Source organism: Kogia breviceps, chromosome 3 (genome assembly GCF_026419965.1).
Source record: "Kogia breviceps isolate mKogBre1 chromosome 3, mKogBre1 haplotype 1, whole genome shotgun sequence".
In the NCBI taxonomy this organism is placed as follows: Eukaryota; Metazoa; Chordata; class Mammalia; order Artiodactyla; family Physeteridae; genus Kogia; species Kogia breviceps.
Window position 1 is genome coordinate 152,113,534 of NC_081312.1, and position 20,992 is coordinate 152,134,525.

Here is a 20,992-nt window from a genome sequence, read left to right on the forward strand (position 1 = left end):
TTTCACCATTTGTCCTAGGGTTAGACCGACCCATTTGGGGGTTTTTTTTTTTTAATAGAAATTTTTCTTCTTAATTATTTTTTATTTTAATAACTATACTTTATCCTACTTTATTTTGTCTTCTCTCTTCCTTCCTTCCTTCCTCTCTTCCTTCCTCCCTTTCTTCCTCTCTTCCTTCCTCCCTTTCTTTCTCTCTTCCTTCCTTGCTTCCTTCCTTCCTTCATTTCTTCCTTCCTACCTTCCTTTCTCTCTTCCTTCCTTGCTTCCTTCCTTCCTTCATTTCTTCCTTCCTCCCTTCCTTTCTTCCTTCCTTCCCTCCCTCCCTCCTTCCTTCCTTCCTTTTCTTTCCTTTCTATTTTTCCCCCTTTTATTTTGAGCTGTGTGGATTAAAGGCTCTTGGCGCTCCAGCCAGGCATCAGGGCTGTGTCTCTGAGGTGGGAGAACCAACCTCAGGACACTGGTCCACAAGAGACCTCCCAGCTCCACGCAATATCAAACGGCGAAAATCTCCCAGAGATCTCCATCTCAACACCAAGCCCCAGCTTCACTCAACGACCAGCAATGAACAGTGCTGGACACCCTATCCCCAACAAAGAGCAAGACAGGTCTGCAGCCCCATCCATTAGCAGAGAGGCTGCCTAAAATCATAATAAGGCTACCAACATCCCCAAACACACCACCAGATATGGACCTGCCCACCAGAAAGACAAGATCCAGCCTCATCCACCAGAACAGAGGCATCAGTCCCCCCAACCAGGAAACCTACTCAACCCACTGAACCAACCTTAGCCACTGGGGACAGCCACCAAAAACAATAAGAACTATGAACCTGCAGCCTGCAAAAAGGAGACCCCAAACACAGTAAGATAAGCAAAATGAGAAGACAGAAAAACACACAGCAGATGAAGGAGCAAGATAAAAACCAACCAGGCCTAACAAATCAATAGGAAATAGGCAGTCTACCTGAAAAAGAATTCAGAATGATAGTAAAGATGATCCAAAATCTTGGAAACAGAGAAATTGCAAGAAACACTTAACAAGGACCTAGAAGAACTAAAGAGGAAACAAGCAACGATGAACAACACAATAAATGAAATTAATACTCTAGAAGGGATCAATAGCAGAATAACTGAGGCAGAAGAACAGATAAGTGACCTGGAAGATAAAATAGTGGAAATAACTACCACAGAGCAGAATAAAGAAAAAAGAATGAAAAGAACTGAGGACAGTCTCAGAGACCTCTGGGACAACATTAAATGCACCAACATTCGAATTATAGGCGTCCCAGAAGAAGAAGAGAAAAAGAAAGGGACTGAGAAAATATTTGAAGAGATTATAGTTGAAAATTTCCCTAATATGGGAAAGAAAATAGTTAATCAAGTCCAGGAAGCACAGAGAGTCCCATACAGGATAAATCCAAGGAGAAACACGCCAAGACACATATTAATCAAACTATCAAAAATTAAATACAAAGAACACATATTAAAAGCAGCAAGGGAAAAACAACAAATAACACAAAAGGGAATCCCCATAAGGTTAACATCTGATCTTTCAACAGAAATTCTACAAGCCAGAAGGGAGTGGCAGGACATATTTAAAGTGATGAAGGAGAAAAACCTACAACCAAGATTACTCTACCCAGCAAGGATCTCATTCAGATTTGATGGAGAAATTAAAACCTTTACAGACAAGCAAAAGCTGAGAGAGTTCAGTACCACCAAACAAGCTTTACAACAAATGCTAAAGGAACTTCGCTAGGCAAGAAACACAAGAGAAGGAAAAGACCTACAATAACAACCCGAAACAATTAAGTAAATGGTAATAGGAACATACATATCGATAATTACCTTAAATGTAAATGGATTAAATGCTCCCACCAAAAGACACAGACTGGCTGAATGGATACAAAAACAAGACCTGTATATATGCTGTCTACAAGAGACCCACTTCAGACCTAGGGACACATACAGACTGAAAGTGAGGGGATGGAAAAAGATATTCCATGCAAATGGAAATCAGAAGAAAGCTGGAGTAGCAATTCTCATATCAGACAGAATAGACTTTAAAATAAAGACTATTACAAGAGACAAAGAAGGACACTACATAATGATCAAGGGGTCGATCCAAGAAGAAGATATAACAATTGTAAGTATTTATGCACCCAACATAGGAGCACCTCAATACATGAGGCAAATATTAACAGTCATAAAAGGGGGAATCGACAGTAACACAATTGTGGTAGGGGACTTTAACACCCCACTTTCACCAATGGACAGATCATCCAAAATGAAAATAAATAAGGAAACACAAGCTTTAAATGATACATTAAATAAGATGGATTTAATTGATATTTATAGGACATTCCATCCAAAAACAACAGAATACACATTTTTCTCAAGTGCTCATGGAACATTCTCCAGGATAGATCGTATCTTGGGTCACAAATCTAGTCTTGGCAAATTTAAGAAAATTTTAATCATATCAAGCATCTTTTCCGACCACAACGCTATGAGACTAGATATCAATTACAGGAAAAGATCTGTAAAAAATACAAACACATGGAGGCTAAACAATACACTACTTAATAACGAAGTGATCACTGAAGAAATCAAAGAGGAAATCAAAAAATACTTAGAAACAAATGAAAATGGAGACACAACCACCCAAAACCTATGGGATACAGCAAAAGCAGTTCTAAGAGGGAAGTTTATAGCAATACAATCCTACCTTAAGAAACAGGAAACATCTCGAATAAACAACCTAACTTTGCACCTAAAGCAATTAGAGAAAGAAGAACAAAAAAACCCCAAATTTAGCAGAAGGAAAGAAATCATAAAGATCAGATCAGAAATAAATGAAAAAGAAATGAAGGAAACAATAGCAAAGATCAATAAAACTAAAAGCTGGTTCTTTGAGAAGATAAATAAAATAGATAAACCACTAGCCAGACTCATCAAGAAAAAAAGGGAGAAGACTCAAATCAACAGAATTAGAAATGAAAAAGGAGATGTAACAACTGACACTGCAGAAATACAAAGGATCATGAGAGATTACTACAAGCAACTCTATGCCAATAAAATGGACAACCTGGAAGAAATGGACAAATTCTTAGAAACGCACAACCTGCCAAGACTGAACCAGGAAGGAATAGAAAATATGAACAGACCAGTCACAAGCACTGAAATTGAAACTGTGATTAAAAATCTTCCAACAGGGCTTCCCTGGTGGGGCAGTGGTTAAGAGTCCACCTGCCGATGCAGGGGACACAGGTTCGTGCCCCGATCCAGGAGGATCCCACATGCCGCGGAGCGGCTGGGGCCGTGAGCCATGGTCACTGAGCCTGCGCGCCTGGCGCCTGTGCTCCGCAGTGGGAGAGGCCACAACAGTGAGAGGCCCAAGTACCGAAGAAAAAAAAAAAAAAATCTTCCAACAAACAAAAGCCCAGGACCAGATGGCTTCACAGGCAAATTCTATCAAACATTTAGAGAAGAGCTAACACCTATCCTTTCAAACTCTTCCAAAAGATAGCAGAGGGAGGAACACTCCCAAACTCATTCTATGAGGCCACCATCATCCTGATACCAAAACCAGACAAAGACATCACAAAGAAAGAAAACTACAGGACAATATCACTGCTGAACATAGGTGCAAAAATCCTCAACAAAATACTAGCAAACAGAATCCAACAGCACATTAAAAGGATCATACACCATGATCAAGTGGGGTTTATTCCAGGAATGCAAGGATTCTTCAATATACGCAAATCAATCAACGTGATACACCATGTCAACAAACTGAAGGAGAAAAACCATATGATCATCTCAATAGATGCAGAGAAAGCTTTTGACAAAATTCAACACCCATTTATCATAAAAACCCTGCAGAAAGTAGGCATAGAGGGAACTTTCCTCAACATAATAAAGGCCATATATGACAAACCCACAGCCAGCATTGTTCTCAATGGTGAAAAACTGAAACCATTTCCACTAAGATCAGGAACAATACAAGGTTGCCCACTCTCACCACTCTTATTCAACATAGTTTTGGAAGTTCTAGCCACAGCAATCAGAGAAGAAAAAGAAATAAAAGGAATCCAAATAGGAAAAGAAGAAGTAAAGCTGTCACTGTTTGCAGATGACATGATACTATACATAGAGAATCCTAAGGATGCTACCAGAAAACTACTAGAGCTAATCAATGAATTTGGTAAAGTAGCAGGATACAAAAGTAATGCACAGAAATCTCTGGCATTCTTATACACTAATGATGAAAAATCTGAGAGTGAAATTAAGAAAACACTCCCATTTACCACTGCAACAAAAAGAATAAAATATCTAGGAATAAACCTACCTAAGGAGACAAAAGACCTGTATGCAGAAAACTATAAGACACTGATGAAAGAAATTAAAGATGATACAAATAGGTGGAGAAATATACCATGTTCTTGGATTGGAAGAATCAACATTGTGAAAATGACTCTACTACCCAAAGCAATCTACAGATTCAATGCAATCCCTATCAAATTACCACTGGCATTTTTTACAGAACTAGAAAAAAGAATTTCACAATTTGTATGGAAACACGAAAGACCCCGAATAGCCAAAGCAATCTTGAGAATGAAAAATGGAGCTGGAGGAATCAGGTTCCCTGACTTCAGACTATACTACAAGGCTACAGTAATCAAGACAGTATGGTACTGGCACAAAAACAGAAATATAGATCAATGGAACAGGATAGAAAGCCCAGAGATAAACCCACACACATATGGTCACCTTATCTTTGATAAAGGAGGCAAGAATATACATTGGAGAAAAGACAGCCTCTTCAATAAGTGGTGCTGGGAAAACTGGACAGCTACCTGTAGAAGTATGAAATTAGAATACTCCCTAACACCATACACAAAAATAAACTCAAAATGGATTAAAAACCTAAATGTAAGGCCAGACACTATCAAACTCTTAGAGGAAAACATAGGCAGAACACTCTATGACATAAATCACAGCAAGATCCTTTTTGACCCATCTCCTAGAGAAATGGAAATAAAAACAAAAATAAACAAATGGGACCTAATGAAACTTAAAAGCTTTTGCACAGCAAAGGATACCATAAACAAGACCAAAAGACAACCCTCAGAATGGGAGAAAATAGTTGCAAATGAAGCAACTGACAAAGGATTAATATCCAAAATTTATAAGCAACTCATGCAGCTCAATAACAAAAAAAACAAACAACTCAATCCAAAAATGGGCAGAAGAACTAAATAGACTTTTCTCCAAAGAAGATATACAGATTGCCAACAAACACATGAAAGAATGCTCAACATCATTAATCATTAGAGAAATGCAAATCAAAACTACAATGAGATATAATCTCACACAGGTCAGATTGGCCATCATCAAAAACTCTAGAAACAATAAATGCTGGAGAGGGTGTGGAGAAAAGGAAACCCTCTTGCACTGCTGGTGGGAATGTAAATTGATACAGCCACTATGGAGAACAGTATGGAGGTTCCTTAAAAAACTACAAATAGAACTACCATATGACCCCGCAATCCCACTACTGGGCATATACCCTGAGAAAACCATAATTCAAAAAGAGTCATGTACCAAAATGTTCATTGCAGCTCTATTTACGATAGCCAGGACATGGAAGCAACCTAAGTGTCCATCAACAGATGAATGGATAAAGAAGATGTAGCACATATATACAATGGAATATTACTCAGACATAAAAAGAAATGAAACTGAGTTATTTGTAATGAGGTGGATAGACCTGGAGTCTGTCATACAGAGTGAAGTAAGTCAGAAGGAGGAAAAACAAATACTGTATGCTAACACATATATATGGACTTTAAGAAAAAAAAAATGTCATGAAGAGATTAGTGGTAGGACGGGAATAAAACACAGACCTACTAGAGCATGGACTTGAGGATATGGGGAGGGGGAAGGGTAAGCTGTGACGAAGTGAGAGAGTGGTAGGGACATATATACACTACCAAATGTAAATTAGATAGCTAGTGGGAAGACCACATAGCACAGGGAGATCACCTCTGTGCTTTGTGACCACCTAGAGGGGTGGGATAGGGAGGGTGGGAGAGAGGGTGACACAAGAGGGGAGAGATATGGGAACATATGTATATGTATAACTGATTCACTTTGTTGTAAAGGAGAAACTAACACACTATTGTAAAACAGTTATACTCCAATAAAGATGTTAAAAAATGTATTTAAAAAGAGAAATATATGTATTTTTTTGCAAATGGCATTAATAATCCATTGCTACATAATAAATTACTCAAACACTTAGCAACTTAAAAGAACAAACATTCATTATCTCAGTTTCTGTGGGTCAGGAATTTGGCAGTGGCTTAATAGGTGTCTCTCATGGGGTTATAGTCAAGATGTTGGCTGTGAGTGATACCAGTGAAAATGGAGTAAGGATCTTCAAAAATTAAAAACCTCTATAAAGGCAATAAAACTGACAAAAAATGTCAGATCAAATTTTTCAGAACTCTGCAAGTTAACCAAAAGGTTGCAGCAATCTGAGGAGTTTTAATCAAGAAAATTATCTAAATCTCAATAACAACAGTGAACTTTGTGGCAATTTAACTTGCCCTATTTTCATCCCCCTCTCTCCAGCTCCATGACAGCCTTGAAAATCAACAGTCACAAGTGAAAAATAGCAGCCTGGCAGAAAACAGAAGAGGTGGATCAGGGTTGGAGCTACTTAAAAGCTTCATTCCCATAGAATTGTCATTATATGACCTGTCTGGTGGCTCCCTGGAAGACTACTTGCAAGGCCGTCTTTATTGATTAGACTTGGAGCTTGTCCAATGTGAAAATCTTTTCCCTGGAGGTGTTGGTAAAAACATTTCAATGCAATTGTTTGATTTTATGGCTGCTGTAGGCAGTGGATAACAACTGGGGCAAACAACAGGCTACCCAAAAAGCTTAAAAGTAAAATCTAGGGAAGGAGATGTCCACAAGGGGTGTGAAAATCTGACATACTCCTCAGAATCTATAAGGTTAAGGTATATGTAGGATTTGTGTGCATGCTCAGAAAAGAATTAATAATGCTGTCACCTCTAGCTGACATTGAGGCTCCTTACAAGGAGAAAGTGAAGTCTAAGGCAGAGTTGTCAAGTGTCTGGCCAAGCGTTGAAGGCATGCCACAACAAGCATACAGAACCCCTTGGCAATGACTGGGTGATTTATTGGTTCCAGATATTAAAGGAAATTTCTGACCAATCATTAGCTGGCCACTAATCTAACTGAGCAGAGACTTCAGTGGCCACACACAAAAAAGAATACAGACCTTACAAAAATAGTTCAGAAAAGTCATTAAACAAACAACCCCAGCAACTACAAAAACCTTTGAGGATGAGGGAAGAACCTGATTTCCAGAGTTCCCACATTATATCCATTTAAATGTCCAGTTTTCAACAAAATGTTACAAGACATGCAAAGAAAAATAAAGTGTGATCCATATGGGGCAGGGGAAGCTATCAACAGAAACAGTTCCTGAGGAAATCCAAAGACTGACTTTATTTATTTATTTATTTTTAAGAGGCTAAAATTTATGGAATGGAGTGAAAGTAGTGCTTACAGAAAATGTTACAGCTGTAAATCATACAATAAAAAAGAAGACAACTCAAATCAATAGCTTCCTAATAACGTTAGTGTTTGGGTTGGCCAAAAAGTTTTTTCGGATGTTATGGGAAAACCCCGATGAACTTTTTGGCCAACCCAATAAGAGAAGCGCAAACTAACCAAAGCAAACATTAGGAAAGAAATAATAAAGATTATAGCAGAAGTAAATGCAATAAAAATAGGAAAACTATAGAGAAAAATCAACAAGACCAGAAGTTGATTCTTTGAAAGAAGAACAAATTGAAAAACTTCAGGCTAGGGCTTCCCTGGTGGCGCAGTGGTTGAGAATCCGCCTGCCGATGCAGGAGACACGGGTTCGTGCCCTGGTCCGGGAAGATCCCACGTGCCGCGGAGCAACTAAGCCCGTGAGCCATGGCCGCTAGGCCTGCGCGTCCGGAGCCTGTGCTCCGCAACGGGAGAGGCCACAACAGTGAGAGGCCCGCATACCGCAAAAAAAAAAAAAAAAACTTCAGGCTAGACTGACAAATAAAAAAGAGAAAAGACTTAAACTGTTAAAATCATGAATGAAAGCGGGGGGGGGGGGGGGGGGGGGGGGGGGCACATTGCTACCAACCTTACAGAAATAAGAAGTTTTATAAGAGAATACTATGAATAACTATGTAACAACACATTAGATAACCAGGTGAAATGTACAAATTCCTAGAAAGACACAAATTAATGAAACTGACTCATTTAGAAATAGAAAAGTTGAATAGACCTACAATAAGCAGAGACAGAATGAGTGATCAAAAAGTTTCCCACAAAGAAAAACTCAGGAAGATGGCTTCACCACTGAATTCTACCAAACATCTAAAAAAGAATTAACACCAATCCCTCTCAAATTCTTCCTAGAAACAGAAGAGAAAGGAACACTTCCAAACTCATTTTTGTGAGGTATTACCCTGATACCAAAACCAGACAAAGATATCACAAGAGAACTATGAACCAATATCATTTATGAATATAAATGTAAAAATCCTCTACAAAAAACCAGCAAACTGAATGCAGCAACATACAAAAAAGTGATATTTATCTCAGGAATGCAAGATTGGTCCAATGTAGGAAAATCTTTGTAAAACATTTTATTGATAGAATAAAGAATAGCTACATGATTGTCTCAATAAGCACAGAAAAAGCATTTGACAAAATTCAACTCTCTTTTGATAAAAACACTAATAAACTAAGAATAGAAGGGAACTACCTCAACCTGATAAAGGGCATCACAAAAACCCACAGTTGACATCATGCTTAATGGTGAAATACTGGAAACTCTCGCCCTAAGATCAAAGATATTTGCTCTCACTACTTCTATTCAACACTGTTCTGAGGCAATGTACTGGAGGTACTCACTAGGACAAATAGGTGAAAAAAGAAATAAATAAAAGGCCTACAGATTGGAAAGGAAAAATTATGTCTATTTGCAGATAATATAATCTTGTATATAGAAAATCCTAAGGAATACACACACACAAAAACCCATTAGAGCTAGGGTTGGGGCTCAGAGCAGGCCACCCCAAGATATGTCACATGGCATATTGATTATTTTGAATTAAAATTACTTAAGAAACAGCTAGCGGAAAAAATGATATGAAAAATACTCTGACCTCCCTATTTCCCCCTGAAAGGGGGGGGGGAAAAATCTCCCATGTGTAAGTATCCTCCCTATACCAGGAAGATAGAAAGCATCCTTATCATCAGAGCCAGAGAATTCAAGGCTAAGAAAGCTGTATAAACAAATTTTGCTACTTCTTTATTACTCTGCAACCCCAAGCACAAGACCCTTTGTTGAATTTTCACAAATAATTGTTTCTTTGTTTAAAAATGATATATAAACAGCCTGCTTTGGTCACCTTGAGGGTCCCATTTCTATGAGACCCCCATGTGTACACATTAATTTTTTTTCCTCCTGTTAATCTGTTTTGTGTCAATTTAATTATTATACCAGCCTGAAGAACTCAAGAGGGGTAGGGGGGAAATGTCCTTCTCCCCAACAGTAGCAAGGTTGCAGGATACAATTTCAAAAATATAAAAATCAAGTGTAGGGACTTCCCTGGTGGTCCACTGTCTAAGACTGTGCTCCCAGTGGAGGGGGCCCAAGTTTGATCCCTGGTCAGGGAACTAGATCTCACATGCGGCAACTAAGAGATCACATGCTGCAAATAAGAACTAGTACAGCCAAAAAAAAAAAAAAAAAAAAAAAAAAAAAGTCAAGTCTATTGCTATAGAATCAAAAAATGAAGTTAAGGAACTATATTCAATATCTTGTAATAAACTATAATGGGAAAGAATCAAAAAAAAGAATATATATACACACACATATATATGTATAACTGAATCACTTTGCTGTACGCCTGAAACTAACACAATATTGTAAATCAACTATACTTCAATTTTAAAAACTGAAATTAAGAAAATTCCATTTATAACAGCATCAAAAAGAATAAAATTACTTAGGAATAAAGAAGTACAAGGCTTGTATATTGAAAACTACAAAACATCACTGAAATAAATAAGTTGAAAAATATCCCATGTTCATGCATTGGAAGACTTAATACTGTTAGGCAGACAGTAGTTCCTGTTAAGGGTTGAACTGTGTCCTCCCCAAAATGATACATTTACATCTTAACCCTAGTGCCTCAGAATGTGACCTTATTTGTAACAGGGTCATTTGTAATTAGTTAAGATGAGGTCATACTGGAATAGGGTGTACCCCTAAATCAATATGGTTGGTGTCCTTATAAAAAGATGCTAGGAAGAGACAAGAAAGGATTCACCTATAGGTTTCAGAGGAAGCATGGCCCTGAAGACACCTTGATTTCAGACTTCTAACCTCCAGAACTATGAGACAATAAATTTCTACTGTTTTAAGCCACCCAGTTTGTGGTTTTTACTATGGCAGCCCTAGGAAACTAATAAAGTCCACAAATTGATTTATGGATTCAATGCAATCCCTTTTAAAGGCCCAACTGCTTTTTTTTTTTTTTGCAGTAATTGACAAGTTGATCCTAAAAATTCATATGGAAATACTGAACACCTGAATAGCCAAAACAATCTTGCAAAAGAACAATAAAGTTGGAAAACACACAGTTCTTGATTTTAAAACTTTCTTTAAAGCTACAGTAATCAAGACTGTGTAATACTGGCATAAGGATAGGCATAAGTTAATGGAATAGAATTTAAAGTCCAGAAATAAACCCTTACATTTATGATTAACTGATTTCCTACAAGGGTGCCAAGACCTTTCAATGGGGAAAAGAACAGTCTTCAACAAATGGGGCTGGGATAACTGTATATCTACATGCAAAAGAATGAAATTGGACCCACTACACCTCACACAACATACAAAAATTAACACAAAACAGGTCCAGAACCTAAACATGTGAGCTGAAACTACAAAATTTTAGATGAAAGCATAGGCATAAATCATAGTGACCTTGGATTAGGCAATGATTTCTTAGATATGATACTTAAAGCATAAGCAACCAAAGAAAAAAACACATAAATTGGATTTCATCAAAACTTAGAACTCTGTGCTTCAAAGGACACTATCAGAAATGTGAAAAAACAATTGATAGAATGAGAGAAAGTATTTGCAAATCATGTATCTGATAAGGTCCTAGAAATCAGAATATATAAAGAATTCTTACAACTCAACAGTAAAAGATAAATAGGGCTTCCCTGGTGGCGCAGTGGTTGAGAATCCGCCTGCCGATGCAGGGGACATGGGTTCGTGCCCCGGTCCGGGAAGATCCCACATGCTGCGGAGCGGCTGGGCCCGTGAGCCATGGTCGCTGAGCCTGCGCGTCTGGAGCCTGTGCTCCGCAACGGGAGAGGCCACAACAGTGAGAGGCCCACCTAGCACAAAAAAAAAAAAAAAAGACAAATAATCCAGTTTTTAAATGAGCAAAGGATTTGAATAGACATTTCTTCAAAGAATATATACAAATGGTCAATAAGCACATGAGCAGATGCTCAACATCCTTAACCACCAGAGAAATGCAAAACAAAACTACAATAAAATACCACTTCACACATATTAGGATGGCGTCATCAAAAAAGGCAGTTAATTTAATAACAAGTTTTGGTGAGAATGTGGAGGAACTGGAAACCCCATACGTTGCTGGTTGGAATGTAAAATGGCACAGCTACTTTGGAAAACAGTTTTGCAATTTTTCAAAAAGTTAAAACATCAAGTTACCATGTGACCCCAACAACTGCACTCCTAGGTAATATACTCAAGTGAAATGAAAACATATGTTCACACAAAAATTTTTATACATTTCATAGCAGCATTATTCACAATAACTAAAAAACTGAAACAACTCAAATGTTCATAAACTGATAAATATATAAACAAAATGTGGTACTATCCATACACTGGAATATTATCCAGCCATACAAAGGAATGAAGTACTACATGGATGAACCTTGAAAACATTATGTTAAGTGAAGGAAGCCAGACACAAAAGGCCATATATTATATAATTCCATTTATATGAAACTTCCAGGCAAATCCATAGAAATTAAGAGTAGATTAGTGGTTGCCATGGGCTGGGGGTGGGGAAATGGGGAGTGAATTGGTATGAGGCTTCTTTTGGAGGTACTGAACATGTTCTGAAGTTATACAGAAGTGAGAGTTGCACAATTATGTGAATATACTAAAAACTACTATATTTATACTTCAAAAGGAAAAATTATATGGTATGTGAATTATATCTCAATTTTTAAAAATAAGATGTTGGGACTTACCTGGTGGTCCAGTGGTTGGGCCACCATGCTTCCACTGCTGGGGGCACGGGTTTGATCCCTGGTTGGGAAACTAAGATCTTACAAGCTTCACGGCATGGCCAAAAAAATAAAATAAAATAAAAACCTGGGAACTCTTTAAAAAGAAAAAAAAAAAAAAGATGTTATCCAGGCTGCAGTCATCTGAAAGCTTCACTGGGGCAGGAGGGTCTGTCTACTTGCAAGATGAGTTTCTTACATTGCTGTTACCGGGAGGCCTCAGTTCCTCAGTGTCTGCAACATGGCAGCTGGCTTGCCGCAGAGCATTGATCCAAGAAAGAGCAAGGAGGAGGTCACAAAATATATTGATGACTTAGTCTTGGATGTTACACACTATCACTTCTGTCATGTACTATTAGTTATAAGGGAGTCACTAAGTCCAGCCCATAACCAAGAGGAGGGATGAAACCTACACCTCTTGAAGGGAGGGGGCTTTAATAATGTGTAGACACACTTTAAAACCCATCACATATACCTGTAACATATCTAGGACACAAAAGAAACTGACAACAGGGCTCCATGTGCAAAGGGGGAACTAGAAGGCTGGAGGACATGAGTTGGATGGAGATTGCTCACTGTAAGCTCATTATTATCTTTTGAATTGCGAACCATGTGACATGCTACCTGTTCAAATAATTGAAAACAATCTTAAAAATTTTTTTAAATTCATTTTCTTTTAAGAAGGAAAATAACTTGCTTTGCTAGCTGAATTTGTTAGGTTGAAGTCCTAAATCAAATTGCACTTTTATAAATAAAAATGTATTTTTATATATTTATATTCAACTATCCATACATACATACACATTTTCTCACTCCCTAGCTCCTAATAGCCAAGGTTTAACAAACGAAAAAACTGGAGGGCTTCCCAGGGCTTCCCTGGTGGCGCAGTGGTTAAGAATCTGCCTGCCAATGCAGGGAACATGGGTTCGAGCCCTGGTCTGGGAAGATCCCACATGCCGCGTAGCAACTAAGCCCGTAAGCCACAACTACTGAGCCTGTGCGTCTGGAGCCTGTGCTCCACAACGGGAGAGGTCGCGACAGTGAGAGGCCCGCGCACCGCGATGAAGAGTGGCCCCCGCTAGCCTCAACTCGAGAAAGCCTTGCACAGAAACGAAGACCCAACACAGCCAAATATAAATAAATATATTTAAAAAACCAAACAAGCAACAACAACAAAAAAACTGGAATCCTTCTTTGGGTTCTAAAATTGGATAACCTAGATGAAACGGACAAATTCCTAGAAACACACAAATTACCTATATTGACTGAAGAAACGGAAAATCTCACTAGACCTATAACAAGTAAAAACATTGAATCAGTAATCAAAAATTTCCCAACAAAGTAAAGTCTAGGACCACATGGATTCACTGGTAAATTCTACCAAAAATTTAAAGAACAATTAACACCAGTCCTTCTCAAACTCTTCAAAGAAATAAACTAGGAGAACACTTCCCATCTCATTCTATGGGGGCAACATTTCCCTAATACCAAAGCCATATTAAGACTATCACAAAAAAGAAAATTACAAATCAATTCGTTATGAATATCAATGCAAAGATCTCAACAAAATACTAGCAAACCAAATTGAGCACATTAAAAGGATTATATACCAGGACAAAGTGGAATTTACAATAGAAATGCAAGGGTTCACCATAAGAGAAAAATGAATGTAATATATCACAGTAGAAGGAAAGAAAAAAAAACATACTGTCATCTCAGTTGATACAGAAAAGGCATTTACAAAAGCCAACACTCTTTCATTATAAAAACTCTCAGAAAAACTAGGAATAGAGGGAAGATTCCTCAACATGATAAAGGGCATTTATGAAAAAAACCACAGCTAACATTATGCTCCATGATGAGAGATTGAAAGCTTTTTACTTGTAATTTCATGAATGACAAGAATGCCTGCTTTCACCACTGCTATTTAACACTGTACTAGAAATCCTAGCAGAGCAATTAAACAAGAAATAAAAGGCATCCAAATTGGGAATGAAGAAGTAAAACTATCTGTATCTGTAGGTGACATGATCCTACACATGGAAAATCCCAAGAAATGTACAAGAAAGCTACTAGAGCGAATCAACAAATTTAGCAAAATTGCAAAAATCAGTTGTTTCTATATACCAGTGATGAATAATTAGAAAAGAAAACTGAGAAATCAATTCCATTTACAATAATATCTATGTGTGAGTTTTCCACACCAAGCAATTCGCCAGTTCTCTGTAGACACCAACTGGGTGCCCTACAACTTATTTCACTTCTGACACTCACTATCCAGAGTTAGCGCAGACCCCACAGATGAAAATCTCAATTCCCCTACTTCAGAGGCTAGTCACAGGTTTTGAGTCCCCAGGTTACCCATACTCCTGTATGATTTGGCTACAAATTGGGGGTTCCCATGACCCCATCTCAGGTTCAGTAATTAGCTATAACAGCTCACAGAACTCGGAGAAAAACTTTACTATTACTGGTTTATTATAAAGGATACAAATGAACAGCCAGACCAAGAGGTACATAGGGTGAGGTCTGGAAGGATCCTTACCACAGGATCTTCTGTCCCCAAGGAGTTTGGGATGTGCCACCCTCCCAGCACACATTCACCAACCTGGAAGCTCTCCAAACCCCATCACTTAAGAGTTTTTATGGAGGTTCAAATATGCAGACGTGATGGATTAAATCATTGGCTATTGGTGATTAACTCAATTTCCAGCCCCCTCCCCTCCACAGAGGTCAGGGGATGGGGCTAAAAAATTCCAATCCTTTGTTCACATGGTTGGTTCCTCTAGCAACTAGCTCCCATCCTGAAGCGATCTACAGCCCACCAAGAGTCACCTCATAGCATAAACTCAGGTATGGTTGAAAGGGGCTTATTATGAATAACGCTCAGGAAATTCCAAGGGTTTTAGAAGAAAGACCAAATATATATTTCTTATTATACCACAATAGTGCAATCTAAAAGAATAAAATGCCTGGGAATAAATTTAAGCAAGGAGTGAAAGGCTTGTTCCCTGAAAATTACAAAATATTCCTCTAAGAAATTAAAGAAGATCTAAATAAGTGGAAAGACATCCCATGCTCATGGACTAGAAGACTTAATACTGTCAAGATGTCAATACTACCCAAAGTCATCTACAAAATTCGGAGCAACTCCTACTAAAATTCCAGTGGGCTTTTTTTTTGCAGAAATGGAAAAGCTGATTCTCAAATTCAGTGCATGGAGTTCATGTAATAGGCTGCACTGTATTCCCCAAAATTCATATACAGAAGCCTTAACCTCCAGTACCTCAGAATGTGACTATATTTGCAGACAGGGCCTTTAAAGAGGTTACAGTGAGTCTGTTAGGGTGGGCCCTAGTCTAATCTGACCAGTGTCCTTATTAGATGAGGAAATTTGGACACACAGAGACCGGGGCTATGAATGCATAGAGAAGAGCATGTGAGGACATAGCAAGAAGACAGCTAGCTCCAAGGCAAGAAGAGAGGCCTCGGGAGAAATCAAACCTGCTTACATCTTGATCTTGGACTTCTAGCCTCCAGAACTGTAAGAAAATAAATCTCTGTTTAAGTCTGTGGCATTTTGTTATGGCAGCACTAGCAAACTTACACACCCCAGGTAGACAAAAAAAAAAAAAAATCTTAAAAAAGAACAAAGTGGGAGGACTCACACTTCGTAGCTCACTACAAAGCTACAGTAATCAAAATGCTGTGGACTGACAGAAGGACAGGCTTATAGACCAATGGAATAGAATTGAGAGTTCAGAAACAAACCCATACATTTATGGCTAATTTTTGACAAGGGTCTCAAGTCCAATCAATGGGAAAGGAATAGTCTCTTTAACAGATGATGTTGGGACAACAGGACTTCCATATGCAAGAGAATGAAGTTGGACCCCTACCTCATACCATATACAAAGATTAACACAAAATGTATCAAAGGATTAAATATAAGGACTAAACCCATAAAATTCTTGAAACAAAACATAGGAGTAATTCTTCATGCCTGTGAATTTGGCAGAGGATTCTTAGGTATGACACCAAAAGCATAAGCAATAAAAGAAAAAATAACACATTGAACTCCGTCAAAAGTTAAAACTTTCGTGCATCAAAGGACATTATCAACAGAGAGAAAAGACAATCCACAGAATGAGGGAAAGTATTTGCAAATCATATCTGATAAAGAATTAATATCCAGAATATACAAAGAACTCCTACAACTCAGTAACACCCAATTTAAAAACTGACAAAGAACTTGAACAGACATTTCTTCATAGAAGATATACATATGGCCAATAAACACCTAAAAAGATGCTCAACATCACTAATCATTATGGAAATGCAAATCAAAGCTACAATGAGATACCTCTTCACACTCACGAGGATGGCTATTATCAAAAAAACAAAATCAAAACCAAAAAAAACCCCAGAAAGTAACAAGTTTTGGCAAGGATGTGGAGAAATTGGAACTCTTGTATACTGCTGATAGGAATGTAAAATAGTGCAGTTGCTGTGGAAAATAGTATGGCATTTCCTCAAAAAATTAAACATATTTACCACATGAACTAGCAATTCCAGTTCTTGGTATATACTCAAAATAACTGAAAGCAGGGATTTAAACAGATATTTGTACACCCATGTTCATAGCAGCATTATGCACAACAACCAAAAAGCAGAAGCAACCAAAATGTCCACCAAAATATGAATGGATAAACAAAATATGATATGGGGAATAGGGAGTTACTGTTTACCGAGTACATGGTTTTTGTTGGGGATGAGGAAAAAGTTTTAGACATAGTGATGATGGTTACCATAACACTGTAAACATATTTATTGCCTCTAACTGTACAATTATGAATGGTTAAAATAACAAATATTATATGCTAAAAAAACTTTACCACAGTTAAATACAACTACCAAAATTAATGGAATTGATGATGGTTAACTATGAGAGTAAAATTCACTGCTAACAGTACTGGTTCAATAATTGATTTAGATATTTTCTACAGAATGTGCATTAATGAGTAACATAATGAATAGCACAGGTTTTAAACACTTTACATTTCTGCAAGCTTTGAAGTCTGTCCAAATAAGCCCTTTCTGCTCTGCACGTATTTCTACCAAAATCAGCTGTAACATTAGCTCAGCCAATTCCCACTTCAGGTTATACTGAATCAGTGATTTCTAATCTTTAAAAATATTCTCACCTATAGTTGTTCTATGCAGATTATTCTAGAGGCTAATTCTTTAGACTCTTCAAAGTTGGCATTGACTCTTGCATAAACAGCTGAGCAGTATTGGTAACATTTTTTGACTCATCAAGAACCAAGGAAAACCATTCAAAATCATTTGCCTTGTTTTGAATTGACTACTGATATTGCTCCCAATGTTCTCAACTCTTTGAGCAACCATTCTCACCCCTTTAAGCAACCATTCTCACCCAAAGGCTAATAGTTTTAAATAAGTTTACTTACTCTGCACACGTTTCTTCCAGAGAAATTAACTCACCATTGGTAAACAGCTTCCTTTGCCTACCGAATGAATGGGCTACTCATACCTTAAAAACATAACATTTAAAGCCGTTTTCTCTTTTTTTTTTTTTTGATGACACAATTGCTTATGTATTGTTTAAAATGAAAACAGGCGAGTTCACAGATTACTTCTGGACACTGAAAAATGAACTCCGGTTGCTTTTCTTCTGGGCAGCACCTAAACTCTGGCTTTGCAATATTTCAGGTACATTACAGTCTTCTGAGAGAGGCCCAGTACTTCAGAATCCCTGGGGTGGCCAGAATGCCTCTGGCTTCTTCCACATCTCACAAAGGGCTCTCTCCGTACTCCTCCTTCAGCCACTGGCGGAAATGATGGACCTGGTGCTCCTCAAACTCCTGGAGCTGCCTCTGGAAGCCCAGGTTAGGGTTTGCACAGGACCTCCCCGCACGCACAGGGCATCTTCCCAGCCGAAGTCGGTGACCGTCATGATGTATGCAACCACCAGAGTCACGCTCCTGGAGACGCCGGCCAGGCCAGGCAGTGAACAAGGCAGCCCTCACTTCGCAGGCGGCACTCGTGGATGAATTTAGTACCTTTGTTTTGAGATGGTGAATCCGCTGCGGGAATGCACAGGTATTTAACCCCCTCCAATGCTGGCCTGGCGCTGTCGTGCACAGACAGAATGTGTGTCACCTTGTTCTTGCTCAATTGCTCTGCATCTCTGGCATCTTTGAAGCTGCCGATATACAGGCCAGGCAGGATCGCTTTCATCCCATTCCCCATGACGGCCATGCGGTCTAGCGCCCGGGGCACGGCGGCAGGCGCACTGAGGGCATGTTGGAGTGGGCGGGGGAGCAGCGGGCGGGCGAGCAAGGGTAAACAGCAACACGGACCGGCGGCGCCCAGGCCTCTATCCGCTGCACTCCTGTCCCTCGCGCCCCCCAGGCTCCTCGGCTGCCGGGCTGCGGCACAGGCGCCCCTGCGGGAAGTGGCTCGCGGCGCCCGCCCCCTCCCGGAGTGAGCCCGGCGCCTGCCACGCCGGCCCCCGGGACTTGTGGACACGGTTCCTAGGAGCCTGGCCGGGGCGCAGGGATTATGTCTCCCGGGGGCTGGGGCGCAGGGACATGACTCCTGGGAGCGGGTCCCTCCAGGATTATGGCTCCTGGGGGGCCGGGCCCAGGGCACACGCGCACCCCCTCTCCGGCCACCGTCGCCCTGCGAGTTCCGAAATGGGGGGGGGGGGTGTTCTCTTTCTTCTTTAACGTTAAGCATGCACTAATAATTTTTTAAAAATTAAATGTCACGATATGGTGATAGGTATGGCCCTCAAAACACTATTGAGTTATAAATGTATAACTGCAATCTGTACTGCAAAGTGATTAACACTGCTGCGTACTGTGTCTCTGTGGCAAATATTTAATTCAGCCAGTGCATCAGGAAAACAGCCATCTACAATTTGTAAACAAATGAATGTGGCTGCAAACCAATGAAACTCTGTATGTAGACACTGATTTGAATTTCGTATAGTTTCCACAGGCCACAGTATTCTCTTGTTGCTATTGTTTTAAAGCATTTAGAAATGTGAAAACCATTCTTAGTTCATGGCTTACCCACAAACAGGCAGCTGCGCATAGTTTGCTGACCCCTGCAGTTGAAAAAGAGAAAATGAGCTTTACTCACATTCCTCAAAATTGAACACGGTTGTTTTTTTCCAGTATCTAATGAGGAAAAGCAGCAACCTCAAAGTAAAAAGAAAGTTACACCTCCAAGTGCTAGTTCTTTGAAACTATGGATAAAATAATCAAACATCTGACAAGTTTAATTCAGAAAAGAAAACAAACATAACATTTAAAATGACACATAATAACAGGGAGTTTTCCTAATTATGAGAGAAAAACTATAATTAATTATATACAAATAAAATTAAAAATATTAACAACATAGGCAATACAGAGAATATGAATTTACAGATAGAGGGGAAAATCTGTGCTTCAACTGTTAAGAGCAACAACCTGGGTTTTGATTTGGATTCTATAGAGAGGCTCTGCACCTATCACTGCCTTGGAGCTATTTTACAACTCTAAGTTGTAGATACCTGATAATACAAAAAATTCTTATCTATAGACAAATGCAAATAAATAAATTCTGTTGCGTAGAGGTTCAGCTGACTTCCCTCCTGTGGAAGAAGTCAGTCTTGTGTCCATTTATAAATTCATTTCAATGTTCTTTTACTCCAAATTTGTCCTTGACTTCTCCTTTGAACTGACTGTAACATCTCAGTTCTCTGAGTTTTTAAAAATGCTTAACATGTGTTCATTTTATATCCATCTGTATGAGAGCCATTTCACTTTGTTGAAAATTATACTTTAACACAATTAAGGGCAATATAGAAAAAAAGATAATTACCTCCGAAACTTTCCTGGGGCACTTTCAAATCTTGAAGAAGCAGAGTCTGTGACACAGAAGGCAGAAGACTCTCTTGCCTATTTTATGCGAAGAGCATTATCTGACCCCAAACATGGGAGACCGCAGAGGGCCAGCCAGTGCTAGTCGCTTGGCTGGCAGCTTCCAAACCCAGCTGGGATTGGAACTGCCAGCAAGTACCTGTGAAAACACCCTGCAGGCCCCACCCACCTCCTGAAGCACAAATCACAGCCCAAATCAGGGGCAGGGCCTGGCCACCTGCTTTTAACAAGCTCCACAGGAAGTTCTAATGAGCACAGGTCTTATTTTACAGATGAAAAGAACTAAGGCCTAGAGAAGCTCCTCCACACTGATAGATAAACAGCTTCTTCGTGTGGCCGAAGTCGGCTCCCTCCTCCTCCCCCAACCCTTCCCATCCCTCATCTAAGTTATCTGGAGCACAGGGCTGAAGAGGTAGAGGAGCCAGGCAGATGTGGAATAGCAATGACACTGCCTCCTAGTGGGCGAGCGTGGCAGACAGCCTTGTTGCTGGTTTGGCATTTTGTTAATGTTCTTACCCATTGGTAATTTTAACCCAGCTCTAATTTCTCCCCCCATAAAGAAAGCCCACCCCTTTCCTCATCATTGACACCAAAAAACCAAGA

General features: G+C 39.2%; 1 pseudogene; it reads right to left on the minus strand.

Annotated features, from left to right (window-relative positions):
* Positions 1-17,910: 17,910 nt before the first annotated feature.
* On the minus strand, positions 17,911-18,794 carry LOC131752708 (dual specificity protein phosphatase 22 pseudogene; annotated as a pseudogene).
* Between the last annotated feature and the right edge of the window lie 2,198 nt (positions 18,795-20,992).